The sequence below is a fragment of the Brachyistius frenatus genome, unplaced genomic scaffold (assembly GCF_029030835.1).
Source record: "Brachyistius frenatus isolate BFR_SWC_R1_liver_20210118 unplaced genomic scaffold, ASM2903083v1 Contig_53, whole genome shotgun sequence".
NCBI lineage: Eukaryota > Metazoa > Chordata > Actinopteri > Embiotocidae > Brachyistius > Brachyistius frenatus.
The window spans coordinates 1,788,401-1,807,931 of NW_027210652.1; positions in this window are offsets into that span (position 1 = coordinate 1,788,401).

Below are 19,531 nucleotides of genomic sequence, written 5' to 3' on the forward strand. Positions count from 1 at the left end.
CTGGCGCTTCAATAACTATCACACTGAACTCTACTGCCACATCAAAGGTAACCTTCTCCTTCATACAGTATGTTTGTTTTTGATATTAAATTTAATGCCAGTTGTTTGTTTCTATGGACCTGAGCTCAACCTTCTGTTTCAGTGTTTCTCTGTTTATTGCTTTGTTCCCTGACATGTCCCTCAATGGATTATGAAAGTCCCAGACCTGGATTTCATATAAAAACATATGAAATACAATGAACCCAGAGTGAAATCTTTGTTGTCAAAAAGAACCAACGTGTCTCTTTCATCCTGTCGGACCCTCCCCACCTTTTTTCAGAGCCGGTTTCCAGTGCAATCAGGTCTGTATTCTGCATGTCACACAGCAGCTGGTCGCATACTGACAACCCAATCAAGGGCACCAGCGGGGAAACCAGTAGCACCTAAGCACACTCGAAATGGTATTAAAGTCCAGTTATCAGTAAACCTGCAATCACAGCAAGTCTAACAAAGAGCAAATTCCTTCACTATTTCCGTATTGGAAGAAATGTCCACCGTGTTTTTGTGGTTTAGCGCAATATTAGGCCACAAATTATGCTGCTTTAGCAACAGATGCTGAACAAATGGCAGCTATTTTCTTTTAGTTTTAAATTTAAGGCTGCACAGGTGGTTCACATACAGGTACATGAAATTCCTTATGTGGGCTGCGGGAATAAACCTTCACTGACAACATCCCAGAGAAGCTCCGCAAAATAGAGAAGAATCGCACTAAAGCCAGACCTCAAAACCAAAGCTGTATTTTTCTGCGAAGTAACAGGGCAGCAGACTACGAGGGCTTATTCATCACATAGTCTGTATGTCGCATTGGGGGGATGGAAAATGGAGGTTTGACTCCTGCCACCGCAGCAGTCATCTGACAAATCCCTTTTTACGAGACACTGCGCTGTACGCTGTGGATGGATCTGCCAACCTCCCACCTCCAACACCAATCAGGGAGAAGAACCAGGCTCGTTATTCAGGACAATTAGCCAATGGGCTGGGCGTCCTCTGTCGTTACTCCCGGTTCATTTGGTCCCAGTCAGATGACAGTGCCATGTCCACTCAGGCTGCACGTCACTCAGGGGGGCTGACACAGAAAGACGAGAGAGGCGGCCAAGCTCACGGTCTGCTCAGCCGGTCGCAGTTCTTATTTGTACGGTGTGCGCCGTGTGAGCATGCATGCATCTATCCTCTTTGTAATAGATTCTAACAAACAAGACGAGTGCTGTAAACGGTGAAACTAGACGGAGAGGTGGAGAAACATGGACGGAGATAATAAAGCAACCAGATAACGCAGCGTGCGTCTGAGGAGAGACGTGTTTTACAGCTTTTATCCAACATGAAGGTGCTGCCGTGCAGCAGCCTTGAAGCAAGGCGGGCTGTAATAATAGAGTGATGACAACTGATGCTTCAGGCAGCAACCATGTATTTGTATGTATGGACAAAAGACCATATGCACACACAAACACACACACAGAGAGATGAAACGGTGTACGCATGAGTAATCCAACACTTGACTAATCTGACAGTTAACACATCCCCCGGCAGCCCGGCGTCAGTGGGCCGTCCAGTTACTTACCAAATTGCTGTAGTCTGCTTGTATGAGTGGTCTCGGTCATTTACAAAGGATAATGTAACGGCTATATCGTAATGCAAAATTCATGCTGATACACAGTCCTAATCATAAAATATAATCATCTGCAAAAAAAAACAACAAAGCACTACATCTACACCAGGAGGCTCCAACCTTTTTTCCTCTGAGAGCTACTTAGACAAAATGACACTGTGACATTTGTTCACACAGCTGAGATCCACCAAACCAGCTGATTAATTAAGTGCTATTAGACATTCAAATGTTCTCTTTTGAAATGTAGTGATAGTATGTGGAAGAACTTGGGATATCAAATTATTTGATATTTGCAAATTAATTATATTATCCCGATTAATTAGGTCAATACGTCAACAGCGAGATAAGGTATTCCTGTCTCATTACCAGCTTCGATATTTATAGGAGAATTTGATGATTTAATTGATATCTTTATTAACATTTAAACTGGAGAAGGCTCCAGAGAGGAGTGTCCTCGTTCAAAGAGTTGTGTAACAGGTGTTGAGGTTAAATATGAAAATGACTTAGATGTATAGCCTAAAAAAATGAGTGCCTTATGCAGGTTTCTGTAAAACTTCTTTATCATTCTACATGTTAGACAAGTATTGCATAATGGTTCTGGTGGGAGGGTCTAATCTGTAGGATTTATAAGCAGGTAAACATATTAAATGACTCCGGTTTCCATTAGCCATGTTGCACCAAATTGTTTATCGACCCATATCTCCGCACTGACAGTCTCTGATTAATGATGTTATTAAGGAGGGAGGAGCTGTGGGGGTGTTGAGGATGACAAGCCATTTTGTGACTGCCCAAAAACATTGACCACTAATGTATGTGCATTTGTGCATGAAGTTTAGAACATGTCCACTCGGCCACGTGTGTCGGTACACAAAAACATAACAATTTTAAGTGCACCTGATCATGCCTGCGGGACCATTGGTGCATTCATGCATGCTGTTTATGTCTATAATTGCTTCTGGTGCTCTTTGTGTAAGTGGGAATGAGGGAGTGAACGCACACAATTGTACAGTATGAATTGACAAACTCATCAAAAGAGCGTTGCGGTGCGGTGCGGTGCAGTCCGGCGGTGAAGTGCTTCGGTGTTTTTCCACGGCTGCGGGGTAATTTCTCTGATCAACACATATTGTTGTGAATTACTGCAGCAAACACTTATTTTTGAAAAATCATCTCCACTCTGGATTGCACTTCTTGCCAAATGGAGGTGCTTTTCATTCAGCGTGCACAATGGCCCTTTCAGCCTGGTTAAGTGTTCAGCCTGTGTTGTGAACAGCACGCTGATAATATTAACCAAATGCCAAGCTTTTCGCAAATGACAAGTTAGGCTCCAAATTTCAGCTTTTATGCTTCATTCTGCAATGATGCCTGCAACATCATTGCAAAAAAAAAAGAATTTTCCACCGCTGCCGTAATGACGAGGAAGGCGACATGATGTCTCAGAATCATATGTTAGGAGCGATCAGTAGACAAAAACCATTACTGGCAAAGCACCCGACGCCTTTTGCAGAGCCACCAGCATCACAGAGGAAAGTTTTTATCGTGTTTCCTTCCAGGGCTCAAAGCAATCCCCGTCACTGTGCCTGCGTCTTGCAGTATTTTGTCAGCCATCAGTCCCACTGGATGCAGCCTGGACCACTGGCTGTGAGCCGAGCCAGACAGAGATACAGGTCTAGGTGACCTTTGGCCACGAGTCATCTGACACCTGTCTCATTCACATCTGCTCCAGGACTCATGGGCTGCTGATTTCAGTGTGTGTGTGCTCGGACTCATATGGCATGTGTGTTATTGAGACAGAGTGAGAGGGCGAGAGTGAGAGAAGCGGCCGTGCCTCACTACACCTACGACGGATCAGTCGGGGAGGGGGGGGAGAAAAATGAACTAATCAGCCTCTCCAGTGGTGGAATCTCACCCAATTTATTTCCAAGCTAACAGGCGTTGGTTAATGAGCTGAAGCAAAGCATCCTCTCCCTTCCTTCTCCCCTTCTCCCCTCTCCTCCTGTCCTCTGCTGTTCCACTGGTGATTTTGCAGACCAAACCAATTACTTCAGAGCGCATCCATTTATGTGCACACACACACACACACACACACACACACACACACACACACACACACACATTTGCGAGACCAATCACACATGTTCACAATCCAGCTTTGAAAAGAGAGAAACACAGCACACATGCATATAAATGGGAAGAAATGGTGTTGTCTCCCTCTCTCACACACACACACACACACACACACACACACACACACACACACACACACACACACACACACACACACACACACACACACACACACACACACACACACACACAAATAATCAAAGAAAATCTCTCTGTGCACGTACACTGAACTCTTTGTTTGGTCTGCCAATTACTAAAAGTCTGCAGAAGGGTAAAAGGCCTGGTATTTAAGGAAACAGCGAGATCCAGACAGTGCCATTATCTAAAGATTTTACCAGACATATTATCTATGGGAGTCAAATTGAAATAACACCTTGTTGACTTTTTGTTAAGGGCACAGATGCAACGCAGACAGCTTTGTGTCTAAGCTCTCAGGGAAAAAAATTGATGGTTCCTGGCATAAATTATAAATGCAAGCCCGCTGCGCCACTACAATCTTTATGCTCATAAGGCAAAAGAAGAACTCTGAAAACTTTGTTCCCGTCAGTTCTCATGAATAATCTTGAAGAACTGCAGTGAGAAACGGCGCTAATAGGCCTCGTCCCTCTGCGCATTGCCAGCTTGAGAAGTTTTATTATTGTTTTTGCACAAATTCAATAAAAAATTTAAAAAAAACTTAAATCTGCAAGATTATGTTCCAAGATATGAGTTGACTAGGGTGAAACAGAAAATGGGGAAGCTATCCCCTTGATGAGTAAGTATTCAAAACTTCGTCGCTGGATTAACATCAGCATCTGACCGCTGTTCCCACATCAAATTTCAGGGAACAGAAAGAAGTGGCGCTACGATTGTGTTGCTACAGGTGAGACACTTGCAAGTTGTAATGTTGGACAACTCAGGTGCGATTGTGACACAGTTTTTCACACCCAATTTTTGTCCTCAGAACATCAGAGTTTAACTCTGTTTACAGTCTGACGTGTTGCATTTTACGTAAATATCTGACATGCTGTAACAAGTCTTCCAAATTAAACTACAAAATACGTTGCTTGTGCATGTATACATACGATATATGTTGGGTAACGTTGATTGGTTAAAAGCTGCTCCAACAGTTTAAAAAGTAGCCCTAAGATTAAGAGTAAATTTAGATCTGGTAATACGAGGCTACTTATTTATCTGTAATAGTTTTGGAAGGCACATAGAAATAACTTTTATGATGCGAAAGCCCTGTGATCAAGGTTTGGTTAGGTTTAAGGAAGAATCATGGTTTGTTGGTAATAGTTAGTTGAAGTTGGGGAAACACTGTATTTTGGTTGGCTTTGTTGTCATGGTTACAACACTTTAGTCGCAGTCATGCTTTAAATAAAACATTGGCCAATGAGCAGCAGCCTTCAGGTTTAACTTCTGTGTTCAAGGTAATTTCCAAAATCATTCTTGGTAATGTGGAAAAAAAGATTAATTCAATCGCTGCATAATAACCGTACAGTAAAATTTAAATCCCTTTTCTAAGAATATTTCTACTATCTTTGGTTAGTGTAAGAAGTTCAAGCTCAGCGGATTTAAAATGCCACATACTGTACAGATCACATGAAATTTCTCACAAATCAATAACTGTAATACTTAAGGGCTCAGTTCACCTATAAGGTGCCAATATTATCGCACATCAGTGAAAAATCACACTTTTAAAAGTGTAACTAAACGGTGAACAGCTCAGATAACCTTTTGAGGAAATGCCAGGGGAACCTTCGAGCAAAATCCCACATTCCTGGAACAGCAGCTCCGACATTACGGACGGAGGAAAATCTGATTTCCAATGAGAGCAGTTAGCGGACCAAAAGCCATGAAGGAATTATACCCCCTCCAACCATCCTCCGCTCGCTATAAACTTCTTTTATATGGAACTGAGAGGTGAGAGTCGTCAAACACATTAACATATACGAACTGACATATCAGCATAAAACACTTGGCTTCTGTCAAACGTGCGTGCCGTGAGCAGTGAGTCAGGAAGTTCTGGGTAAAAAATGCCCATAGATTATTATTAAGCTTGTTACATATATGTCAACAGCCCTGAGATTGTAGAGCCTTCATAAAATTAAGATGGAATAATTGCGTTAGTGGCAGTCTGAATGGTGATGTACTTTAAATGAATGATAAATTCACTGCTGCTCCACTGAATATTAATTTACAGATAGAAATTATGTATTGTGTTCAATAATAGATAGGGCTATATATATATATATTTTTGTGTGTGTGGTTAATTCAAAGCTCTAAACTGATGAATGGGCGAGTTTGATCAAAAGTGACAACATTATTGTAGTTAAGTTGTCAGAATTTACATCTTTGACTGTTCATAAGAGAATAATCTCGAGCAGAAGCATATACAGTGCAATTTGTGTGCAAAGAAACTCGTGTCAACTCTGATAAATCATTTTGTGATTTCAGGGCCCCTGGAGGGCTGCTGAAAATGAGGTTACATGGACAGTTAATGCTATTTTTACATGTGCAGGGAAGAGTTTGATGTACCCTTGAAACGCTGCAGTCAGGTGAGAATAAGTAGGAAGAAAAGCAGTGGCAGTTTTCAACTTACTCCCTGTGACCTTTGATATCTTTTACCTCTGTGGCACCAAACCCCAGCCGATTAACCCGGTGATTAAAAGCTTTCACTGGCATCTCGCCATTTAATCTGCGCTCATCAGCGTTACCCCGAGATTGCTTGTCAGGTCTGATTGACTCCAGTCTGAGCGTTTGAAGCAGAGTCACGGCGGAAAAGGCCACAAGTTCAAGCCCCTGCAGGCACTGACACCAATCACTCACGAGCCTTGGACACCTGCTAGTCATGTTTCCATGATAAGTGTCTCTTCCTTCGGTGCCGTGGAAACCAGGCGCCCTGCTGGGTGCAGAGAAAGAGAAAGTCAGAGGGAGCACAGGCTCAGGCTGAATGGCTCAATATTCTATCTGAGCAGAGTCTGATGAAGAAATCAATAAAAGACACAACATATCGAAGTACAAATGTTATTCAACGCAATACGAGGAAAATTCCAAGTGATGTCTCTCATTCAGCCCCACACTCTAATAGACTTTTACACAAAAGCAAGGAAATAGCCTAAATTCAAATGTGCCCACACATCTTAGCTTCATTGTAAGATACACGATTTATTTTTATTTTTTTTCTGTCTTTGAATGAGTGGGATTTTCTTTTTTTTTTTTTTAATTCTGCTCTTTTCCAACCACGTTCACGCACAAAAGAAGAAGCTTTTTTTCCCACAAGGGGGAAGAAATGGCAACAATTAAAAGGCAAGTGGCTTTAACAAATTCTGAACGTATCTCTGAGCGCTGCTCGGGTTGTAATTAAGTCCTCCAGAGTGTTGCAGCCATTAGAGCTCCGAGCAAACTAAACGAGGACACACCCAGCCCAGTGTGACCAGATTAAAAGAGGAGAAAACCAGCCCGTCGCTGCTCCCAAACGGCCACCGTTGCTCCGGGCAGTCCATCAGTCTACAATGTAGGGCTTAAAATCGCCCTTCAATCGCTACGAAAGAGACATAAAGTTCCCAGCTGGCTACTTAACAGCCGTCATATGGCTGTATTTACACTGAGCTGTTCAAAAAAAAATATTGTCTCAAAGCTTTTTCGGGAATTGTGTGTACTGATCTTTTGGGTATACTTTGTGGAATGATGAATTGCTTGGAAAAATATGACGACAATAACTTTCATTTAGGTGCCATCAGTTTCTTGGCAGCATCGATGCAGAGGAACAGATGCTGCGAGTTCAGATAGTGTTACCTCTAATATACAGGAGAAATATCATCACCCACAATTCACCCTCCCCGAACAGCAATCGTCCAATACCAAAGGGACTCCTTGGAGAGGGATTGTCCGTATTGAAAAAGTTTGTGTGGTCTCCTTTATCCTTTTTCAAGGCAAAAGTAAAACAAAAGAGGATAAATGTGGAAAAAATAAACCGTGTTTATCTGCTCTGACGTACGGTGCAATCGTTGGCATACTAACATGTTTGTTTTACCCACGGTGGCCGTGAAGCATCACTTCCAAGGCCGAGAGCACATCATTCCCTGACTACATCTTTGGTCTCTTTATAATTTGCCATTTGTGAGGCATTTGTATTTTGTGTTTCAGAAGGGAATTTTGTACTTTTTACCCCAATTTGACTTTTATTTGATAACTTACACTTCCAGTTACTTTACAAAATTGACTTTTTTTTGAATAGAAACATAAAAATAAGGCTTTATTATGAATTTAACTCAACAGCATGTGAGCAGAGCTGTAATGACAAAGCACTGATTCAAAAATTCTCCATATTTGATGGTCCCATTTGTAAACAAACATGAATTTAGTTTGAAGTTTAAAAAAATTCATATAGCTAACACTGGTTTGTTGAAGTTGAATTTTTAACCATAAACTTATCACCGTAAACTGCATATGTGCCATGATGCGATAACAGAAGGACTGATGGTATTTTGGGACGGTTTACAGGTATGAGGTCATTTTTAATCAGCTTACAGTCGTCACACAGAACATCTGGGATCAGCACAATTTACTGCATCAGCGGGAAACAGTCCAGTTCTTTCAATTTTGTCTTTCACTTCCAGACCTTCTGAAGAAATATGACGCAAGGCTACTTCAAGAGGGGGTGGAGGGGGGGGGGGGACCCTTTCATTATCCTGTCTGTGGTGTGGGAGAAATCAATAGAGGTGTCCACGCTAGATTCATCTACATTCCACTGGGTGAACCTAATACCTTCACATGGGGAAAGGAAGATGAGCGGGTGGTTCGAGGGGAAGAGGTGAGGGAGTTTCAGCAGCAGGGAAACGCACTGGAGGGGAAAAGGAAGTTCCAGGGTAGAGAGCGCAAAGAATTATTTATAGTCTTAAAAAAAAGTTGTTGTTTTTTAAGTGCACTCGCACAGGTTGGACTCAGGTTACAGTGACTTTGGTGGAAGTTGAGAGTATTCTAGATTTAGATGCAGATGGCGACGGCATCTGCATAAACACCACATCAGTCGTGAATCGTTTTGGAAACTGCAGAGGAAAAAAACAAACCGCCGCGTTATCTCGCAAGTCTGAGAGATATAAATGGAGACAAAAGCATCTGTGATTTTTCTGAAAAACAAATCAAAGAGGAACACGAGGCTGTTGGAGATGTGCTCAATAGAAAAACAGACATTTCAGCTGTGCGAGTCACGCTAACGAGACACTTGTTCAAACTCTTTGAAAACACACACACACACTACACACACACACACACACACACACACACACACACACACACACACACACACACACACACACACACACACACACACACACACACACACACACACACACACACACACACACACTCTAACAACCACATCACCTGTCACTGGGAGCCTCATTAAGCTGACAGGAGCTGGCCTGTCAGGGCAGGCCAAGACGTCAGAGCCCTCTCCGTCCTGTCATGACATGATGGATCTCTCCACCACTGGCTGCCAAGATGCCACTCAAGTCCACCTTCGTGTGGCCGTCCATCAGGAAACACTCGCAAAGCATCCTGTTGATCAGCTTATTTGTATATTTTCACCATCGCCTTTCACACTCAAGTCTGACTGCATGTCAGCGGGGACGATGGAGATCGCTTCTATTAGCAGGTTCATCTCAGTTTCTCGATGTCGAAATGTGCACAAAACTGTACCAGCAGCTGGCTGACTTTACACCAACCTGTACGCTGGCATGGGCTGTTACAGACCTGCTATCTGTTCATAGGACCGGGGGGCGATTCCATTGCACCGACCGAATAGTTTCATTACAATCTACTGCCTTAAAAAATGCCTTGTCATTCAAATACCAAGTTTTGATTCCTTGGTTACATCCACAATAAAACGTATTTGTTTTATTAAGCATAACTTTTGCGATGTTTACATAGAAGTAAATCTCAATAGCATCCGTGAGCCGCAGCATTTAAGAGATGGAGCCTCTGCCATGGTGGCCCACGAGGAAATAAAATCACTTAGTTCAGTCAATTTCAGATGATGTCTTATTTTACGCCTATCAAACTAACTTTTGGCCAAACAGCTGTCTGAGTTGCCTTTGCTGCTGCAACTGGAGGCTGATCTGTGTGCAGCCAGCATGTGGGGTGTTCAGGAAACACTGGTAAACTGTAGCCTCTAGTGATATGATAGCTTCCATGTGAGACATTTAGGAAACACGGGTTAATTCTAGCGTCTAGTGATGACTTGCATGTGAGGGGTTTAGATGATATCTGTTATTTGTAAAAATGTATTTTATGAATTGGTGTAAAAAAGGTTTTGTTTAGGGACCAGATGCCCAAACACACTACCACCTTTAATTTATTCATTCAATTCTTGTGCAGAACAGAAAGTGCAACACGGATGGATGAGATAGATGCAGCTGCACAGATCGGTGTGAGTTTGCAGAATAAAATCTCCTAAAAGTCGTATGTTCTGATGAGTGTGGAAAAACATGAACTTGTCCTAGAAGAGCTGACATTACCTCTGCTTCCCTTTTTGACTCAAATACAAGATGGATGGATATAAACTGATTAACATAAGGTCAAAACAAAAAACAACATGTCCTCAACCAAGAAAAATTCCACTCACACAAATGAAGATGTGGTCTGATTATCAAATCATGTCACGTTTTATACTTTTGATAAGAAAAATAGATAGAGACTTTAGTCTGATCTCTTATATTAAATCTTCATTAACTGTATTTTTGTTGGTGTATTTTTTGGGACTAAAAACCAAACAGCTGAACACATCTGGCCTTACAAACGGGATAAAGCTTTCATGTACAGCCGACACGGGGAAAGAATTTGCATATATTTGGAATCATGTTCTTGCCCTCATGATTAAATCCAAAACTGGGATCCATTGCGTCTGTCAACAGCATTTCAGGGTAGAATTTTCTTTTAATTTAATCCAAAATGTCAAAACTGTCTATCGGTTTAAGTATTAAAATCCTGAGATGAGTCAAAAGTTTTAGTGCAGATTGAAGAAACGGTCAACGGCATCATCACTTCTGACAGCTCTGACTTTGAAGGATTCCCACATGAGTTTTGGTGTTTTAAGGTCCTTGAGGAGAACCAATGAACTGTCAGCACAAGTGATGATCGAGCTTGATTGGACAGCTGGCAGAAAATGTATGACAGCTGCTCTGTAGTGGAGTCGGGAGGCAAATAATTCAACGGTTTCACCATTAATGTGGTGAAAAAAATCTCTGGTTAAAGATATTCAAATCACAAAGCGATGGAAACAGAGAAAATCAATGAACTGTTGAGGCTTTTTAAGATGTGGTGTGTGTAGCAGTCAGTGTCAGAAAGAATCACACCTAATATCTAGAAAACTGACGGATGTGAGGATTCGGCGCTTTCAACAATTTCATGGGATTGGCAGAAGATTTGATTTTACTTCTATAAAGTTTCGCTGGTTCTAGTTTGACTTTGTGTCTTTATTAGGATGAATGCAATATGTTATGACATCGCGTGGTTGGATGGATGTTTAGCTCTTTTTTTTAAGGACTTTATTGATCGTCTGCGAAGAAAACTAAGACCTATTGATTAAAGTCGTGCTTCACTGACTCCAGCTTAGGTCGATTTCACTGAATTGACTCGTTACTTCTGGATTTAAAAAAAGACAGTTTGCTTTGAAATGATGTGTGATGTAAGAGGTCAGAGATACACTGATCGATAATATCAGTGCACTGGCAAAAAACAGTTCAAGTAAATGCTACGAAAACTGGCGCGTCAAGACAAGTATGTGGCTGAATTTGGAGTTTAGTTACTGTAATTAAAATAGCTAAAAAAAAAAGTTTTATGTTACGTTTTAAGACAGATCGATTATCGTGTTAACTTTAACTTTTCCTCTCTGGTAGTTAAGACAGTTACAGCATTTTAATAAACATTTGGAGGATATAGTGTCGCACTTTAATTGTTCGAAGGCAGAATTTCTGGGTAAATTTCAGATAATGTCATTGAACATGGCGTCCATTTTTTAGACTGAATGATTGATTTGAATTTCAGTAACTTGATGAAGAAGTCAAATTGGCAATAAAGTCTATTTCAAAATCAAGTACACACCTCTTGAATCTTGACTTGTCTCAGACTGACACTCGCTATCTGCGCATTATTTTATAAACAGAACAACAAAAATTAGAAATTGCTCGTGTCGAGCTCGGCAGCTATTTCTCCATAGATATGAATCCATTGGTATCGAGGGCGGTGCAGGAGGTGGGATTTCCCCTCCGTCACTACTGCTCACACACTGGTTGCAAATGACCTCTAACTACCAAAATGGCAATTCCCCTGCAGATTTGTTTGACTTTGCTTGTGGGATGCTGTCTCATTGTCCATCTTTATATACAATCAGCGGTGTTTACCTGCAGGGACGCCTGACACCTGTGAACCTGGCAAACCCCAGAGTGTATTTATTTACTGGAAGCCTTACACAGCGCCCCCTTTAAATCTTTACGTAAACCAATTTCAACCTGGCCAAATATTAACAAAGCTCAGAAGCTGAACACACAAGAGCCTCCGGTCGGACGTTATTGTCCAACATCAGTCGACTACCTGGAGGCACATGGGACGTGAAGTTGTATGAATTATTGAGGCTTGTTCTTCAAACAAGCTCTCCCGAAGCACATCCAGATCTCACAAAGTGGAAGTACAGAGACGTTGTCAGCTTTGGCGATAACAGTCTCGGGCAGCTGACACCTCTATTGCCAGATCCCTCGGCCCGGCGTTGCTGTGTGTCCCTCCCTCTGTTTGTATCATCAAAGAGCAGCTGGTGGCAGGCGGCGTCCCGTTGAGATGTGTGTCCGTCCGGCGGAGCCGTTTGACAGCAGACAGCTTCTGAAGCACACCGAGGCACTGGCCTGCTTGTACCAATTTAATGCTGGCTGCTCTCATATGCGAGTCCCAGTGGCGACCCAGCGACCCGGGCATCACAGAGCGGGGGAGCTGTTAATGGCTTGGAAGACATTGGTAATGAGGTTATCAATTAAAGGGAGGCTCACTCGCATTTGTCCTTGTTATGATGTTGTGTTTTCAAAATGGCTTCTGGGTGAAGGGAATCTAGGTGTGTGAATTTGTAATTGTCACTTCATTCAAGGACCCAGAAGCCGGTGTTTCATTACAGGTTGTTTGATTGTGAGCAGATGTTTCCAATGCAGAGAAGGTTTCAGGATTTGAACAATAAATTATCCAGACAAGTGATGACGGCCCATTATCCAGAGAAAGATATATAACAAAAACATTTTTTAAAGTTGTACATTTTATTTGCTTTCTGGTCTTCTCCTTCATGTGCACGTATGAAGTGTTTCTGGATGCTCTTTGTCGACCTGTCGACACGTGTAGTATCACTTATCAGGGATATCAAACACTCAAGTGTTTGCCAAAGCTCCCTCAAATGGCACGCAGATTTTTGTACTAAATTATCTTCATATCAGTTTCGATCTTATGACTAAATTTCAATCAGTTTATCTCGTTGTGTCCCTCACATCTCCAGTGATACTACACGTGTTGTTGGAGGTCGCTCAGTATTCCTCTCAGCAGCTGGCCAGACGCTGTCAGTGTGAGCACACAGAAAAACATATTCTTCCTCCACATCCGAAGCCTGGGAGGCCATGTATTATTCACAGAGAAAGTGTGAGAGAGAAGAAAGAAAGCGATAAAGGGAGGGACAGTAGCAGGCAGAGATGTGAGGGACACAACGAGATAAACTGATTGAAATTTAGTCATAAGATCGAAACTGATATGAAGATAATTTAGTACAAAAATCTGCGTGCCATTTGAGGGAGCTTTGGCAAACACTTGAGTGTTTGATATCCCTGATTAGCCCTCCTTCAGTAACAGGGTAGGAACTAATCAGTAGAAGTGCCTGCTGTTGTGCGTGGTTCAAACAAAAATCCTACATAAACATGATTTCAGTGAGAACCATGGCGCTGGAGAGAAAATGCTCACTCTGATTGTGGAACAACACACCTTCAGAGTGGCTAAAATCAACATTTTTACAGGAACAATTGGTGATTGCAATACTTGGAGTGGCTGCTTTTAGTAATAAACCCACGGACGGAAGTTCGATACCAGTACGGCACAGAAGGAAATGCTGAACCAAAAGCACGTAAGGCATTTAGGGAACTTTAGTAAATAGTGTCTGGCGACAGCCTGTGAGGGTTTTAGGGTGAGATTTCTTAATTGTAGCTACAGAAAAATAACCTGGATTACACTCTCACCCTCTGAATTGCATGAAAATCGAAGTTTTGGACCATTATGTTTCATGTAATTTATGGATTTAAAAAAAAATTGGTATTAAAAAAAAAAAAAGGATCGTTCAGGAACCGGTATCGAAGTCGAGGTGTTTTGGGAAATAAGCTCCGTATTTGGTTTGATACACTCTCATGTCTGTTGTTAAATGTTAATTATGGCTTAGCCGGCAAAATTGGAAGTAGCAGGAGAAAAAGCTACCTGGCTCTGACAAGCAGAGAAGTCTTTCTCTGGCACTATTTTCTGGCTGCATGCAGGGACTTTTCTAGATTGTCAGCTGGTTGGCAACCTCGGAGTGATGATGCTTCGCTGCCTAACGGATATCGCCAGTTTTAGCATACAGGAAATCGGCATTGACCTTCCCTTACAACTGAAAGTGAATATAAGCTTTCACCGGTCAGGCTATTCCTTTAAAACGGTAATGAGGTATAATTATATACGGTGGCACTGAAAGTTTGTAGTTCACTGCTCGCTGGAGTCACCGTGGGAAATCCTGACCTATTCACGGGCCAATATTTAATGAGGATACTTCATAGTAAGTGGGTGTATTTGCCAGAGTCTTTGTTGCAGTCTTCAACCGATCTCTTCTCACTGAACTTCTGTTGCCGGGGAATTTCCATCGTTTTCCACCATCTGTCATAGTGAGCAGCTCTAGAGGCTTTACCTCTATTCCCACTGGACACACAAGGCCTTTTTTTTTTTTCGTGTGTAGTAAAGCAATCTCTTTCTGTGTTTCAAAGACCCCCTCCAGCTAAAATCAAGTTTTTACCAGCATGTCCATGTGGTGGTTTTAATATGCTTGAAGACACAACGCGAGCGAAATAAGAAGTCGACTCCACGGCTGAGCATTTCTCTGTTTCAGACAGTGTGACAGTCTGAAAAACACAGATTCGGGCAGTCAGGGATTCACATATCACAAACGGAAGGAACCAATTCTGTCGACTTGTGGGGCGGGGCTTTCCGAAGAGGCCGTGATGTCATCAGTTGGTTTGTGAACTGCAGCTCTGAAGACTTGAGTTTGGCATTTCAGCCGTTGCTATCTTGCTATTCTGGAAGTAGTGACCATATTTGGACGAGCTTGGGAGGAGAAAGCGTTGAATCTGACCCGAGGACACTACGCCCCGCCCACCTATAGTGGAAACCTGACTGCACCATAGACCTGTCAATCAAACAGACACTCCTGCCAAATAGGTAGGTAGGTAGGTAGGTATATACTTTATTAATCCCCGAGGGGAAATTTTTTAATATTTTTAAATATACCACTTTTTGAGTCCTAATATCTAATTAATGATGGTATTAGTTTCATCTGGACCACCAGTAGCAAAAACACCATTTAAAAAATGTATTATTTGTATTTCATGAGAGAAGTTGAATTTTTGCATTATTTAGTATTATAGTATTTTGCATCTTTTTGGAGGGAACACCTTGGTATCAAAACTTTACGGCTCTTCTGCAGCGGCCAAACTGATCAGACCCAGAAGCTGCGTCCACTTTTATATCTACAGTCTATGGGCTTTCCACATCATGAAGTTGCCAACAGGAAGTGAACTACGGACAGTGGGGGGGGGGGGGAGAAAGATGTGGGGACAATTTGCATATTCAAAATGTACAAATTTGTATTAAAAAAATACAAAGTTACCTCTAAGCCACTTTCAGGGTATTTTATTAGGGTATTTTTTTCTTTCTTGGAAACAACTTCTAAAAATCTAATCTTGAAGAACAGAGATGGGTATTTAAAGGCGTTAAGAGATTTACTTAAAATGCACCATAGTGGCTCACTGTAAATACCAGCTATTGTCTCACTTGATATATAAATGTCTCCAAAATAAAGTGCTAATGATTTTTTTTGATGGTAAAAGCTGCACACTGCATTTAAATGATATCATTCATCTTCCCTCTTGCACCAAAGACCGCCCACACTAGCTTACCCATTCCCACCGTGTCATCTGTTCATCCTCAGGCTAGCCAGCGGTGGAGGTCAGTGAGGATTTCACTCTCCTCTCGCCTCTCTCACACCCTTTCTACCGCCTCCTTTTCCTCACTCAGATGTTTAACAGCCTCTCTGCTGCACACCCACATCCACACAACTCTCCTGATTGTATGCAGCACACACCTATCAAATTCAATTTGCACACAAAACCCTCTTATGCTATCACTTGGCTGACTATTCACCCACTTAATTAATCTAATTAATCTGAAAAGGTATATCTGGCAGATCAAAACATCTGTGTCGTATCTGGCGCTGTCATCAGTATCCTGCTGCCACTGCTCAGCAAAGTGTGAAGGGTGAGACGAGACGATGAAACTTTAATTCGGGTTTTCATCCTCCTTTCATTATCCTCAATCATCTCGAAACATGACATTTTCCACAGGTTGTCGCTGCAGCTTCTACAGATTCTGTAGCTCCTTTCTGAACGGGCAGATGCTGACAGATGCGTGAATGAGCGATTATGAGTCCACAAATGATGTTTTTGTTTGTTTACTTAATGTGAAGCATAGCTTTGTCTTGAAGATAATTAATAAAAAACCTCATTAGAATTGTGTTTTCCTATTTGTCGGCTGTGTAGAACATAGATAACCAAAGCAGAGCAGACATTTCACAGAACAGACGATATGCAGCGCGATTGAATGTAATGAATAATTTGCATTAAAATAATGTTAGCGCGCCCATCACCGTGCTGCGTTTGAATTAAGTCAAGCCCTCACCTGTCCTGGAAGGGCAGCTCTAATGACCAGTCGGGCAATAATCAATACTGCTAGTGCTGCAAGCCGATGTTACATATTTAACATTCAGAGCTCATCCTGCTGATGTACTCCAGAAAGCTCTTGGTTCTGTGGAAGCTTTTTGGTCGAGGCTTCCTCCGGGGTGTCAGCAGGCACGCCGGCTTCTTTTGTCCTCCTCTGTAACGTGACTTTGCTGAAGGACTTCTACAACTCCAGTCTGATCAACTTCTCTCCGGTACGCACACACCAGACATCCCTCCGTCTCACTGACCCTCCCTCCCCCCACCTCCCTCCCCCACCGTCAGGCTCCAAAGACCAAACACATGACAGTATATAGACTACAGCACCAGTGTGTTGGAACCAAGAGCGACGAGGAGGAGGAGGGGGAGGAGGAGGATGGGGAAGGGGGGGTTATGAGACAAAACGAGATGGATGGAGAGGAGGAGAGAAAGAGAGTCGGTCCTTCCCAGAGCCTGTCAGCCTTTTTATTACCATGATGTCTGTGCTTTTATCACCGTACCCGCCAACAAAAATCTCTTAAAAGCCAATGGGGCGGCAGCTGTACGGAGAGCCGGCTGAACGGCGAGCGGGCCAGGACACTCACTCCATCTGCAGAGCATCGCTGCTGCAGGATGGAGGGACGGGGGAACGGACATGTCCAGGCAGGCGGCGACGGCGGTCCGGGTCACGCACGTGTTGGAGGAGAGACTGGTGGACGGGCAGCGGATCAGAAGACGGCGCAGGTACATGGATCACCTTTTACTGGGAACCGCTGGCAACGAGGAAATCATGTGTCTGAGTAAAAACTCAATCAGACAAGGAAAGAAAGAAAGAAAACTGAGCTAACCTTCCTCCCTAATCTACAAAGCTAAACATAATGGAGTTACAGTGTTACAGAACAGTGCTGTATGTCTTAAATTCAATAGAGCACTTTGTGTTTAAGGTGCGAACCACATCTCTACTTCGAGTCCAACCGGGAACCTTTTGCTCCATGAACCTTCGTCGTCCTCCATCTTTCTCTCTCTCCAGTCACTTCCTGTCATCTCTTTACAGTCGATTCTCTAAGCATTGTGTAAAAACACCCTGAGAAATAAACCTGCACGCGTCCCGTCTCGCTGAAGAGTTGCTAAATACTTCCAAACAAGAGAGTGTGAAGCGCATTGAATTATTGATTTTTGTTATTGATTTTCGAGGAGCTGCTGTAACGTAACTAAATGCTGAAGCACACCAAGGAAGCGATATTCATTCAGGCGTCCTAACCCGAAGCAACATGGACGGTGCTTAATCGGGTGACAGACGAACTGGACCGGAGTGGACCAAAAAACTAAACCCCGGAAAATCTGAATTTCTAGCCACTAACGGGCAGGAGATTCATTCTGTACATGAATAATTAATCGTATCTTTAGCATATGTTTGATGTTGTGTGTCTCATCACCAACATCTGGGGGAACCTTGAATACCATCTACTGGACATTTCAATTCAATTCAACCAAATCACAACATAAATCATTTCAGGATGCTTTTGCATGCCACGTTTAAGACCTTCAAATATTATAGAGAGAAACTCAACAATTCAACAATTCCCACAAGAGCAGACATTTAACAGGAAGAAAGCTCAGACAGAAACAGTCTCAGAGGTCGGAGGTCATCTGCCAGGCTACCGGGCCCCGATTAACTAGCACAGCTAATAGCTTGTTTTCCATAGAGCAGAGCAGCCCGTCCAATTCAGTACGCTTCGCCGCAAATGCCACGAAAAGACCACATTTAAAACAAATACCATCGTCACAAAAGAGACAGAGGAAAACAAAACCTCGGGAGCACTAAGTAGCAGCTGTACAGAGATGTTTATTGTTGCTTAGCTCAAATTTATGAGCCAAGAGGAATCCGTGAACAACAACAACACGACACAGTGTGACGCAATCAGTCGGGACTAACGTGCGGCTTTCAGCAGGCCAAATGCCCAAAAATCGAGCAATAATGATAAAAGTGAAAATTAATTTGTTGGATATTCGGATGTGCTCCAAAATGTACCGGGATCCTCCTCAGACCGTGCGACACCTTTCCACCAACTTTCAGGAAAATTGAGGGCGTCGTTTTTCCGCAATCCTGCCGACAAACAGACGAACAAAACTGCACCACAAACACGACTTCATCGGAGGAGGAGAAGGAGGAGGAGGAGGAAGAGGAGGAGGAGGAGGAGGAGGAAAAGGAGGAGGAGGAGGAGGAGCCATCAGGGAGCACGATGACGACATTCAACTGCAGTTACATGATTGAAGGCTGGTGGCTGCTAAAGCCTTAAGAACAATATTCCTATTCTGGGTCATAATTTGTATGAATGATGTGAGACTTTTAATGCCTTCTGTGCTCTCCTGCTCTCTCTGATTACATTAGCGGGACGCAGACACCTCAGCTGTCATCACATCTGGCACGCAGTAAGTAGGCATTAGGTTTCATAAAAGGGTGACGTGACACACCTCTTGTACTGATAGAAACTGGCACTTAAGAGTTGGTCTGGTTTATGTCGACACACACACACACACACACACACACACACACACACACACACACACACACACACACACACACACACACACACACAGAGACCTCGGCTCCCACAGAAAAGGCAGCCACTAGATACTATTACACATCATCCTCACCGCTGCCCATCTTGTCATCGTGCCCTATGAATATTTAATCCCACCAACCCATGCCCCCTCTCTCTGGCCCTCTCATCAAACGTCTGGTATTAATGTGCTACAGACGGTG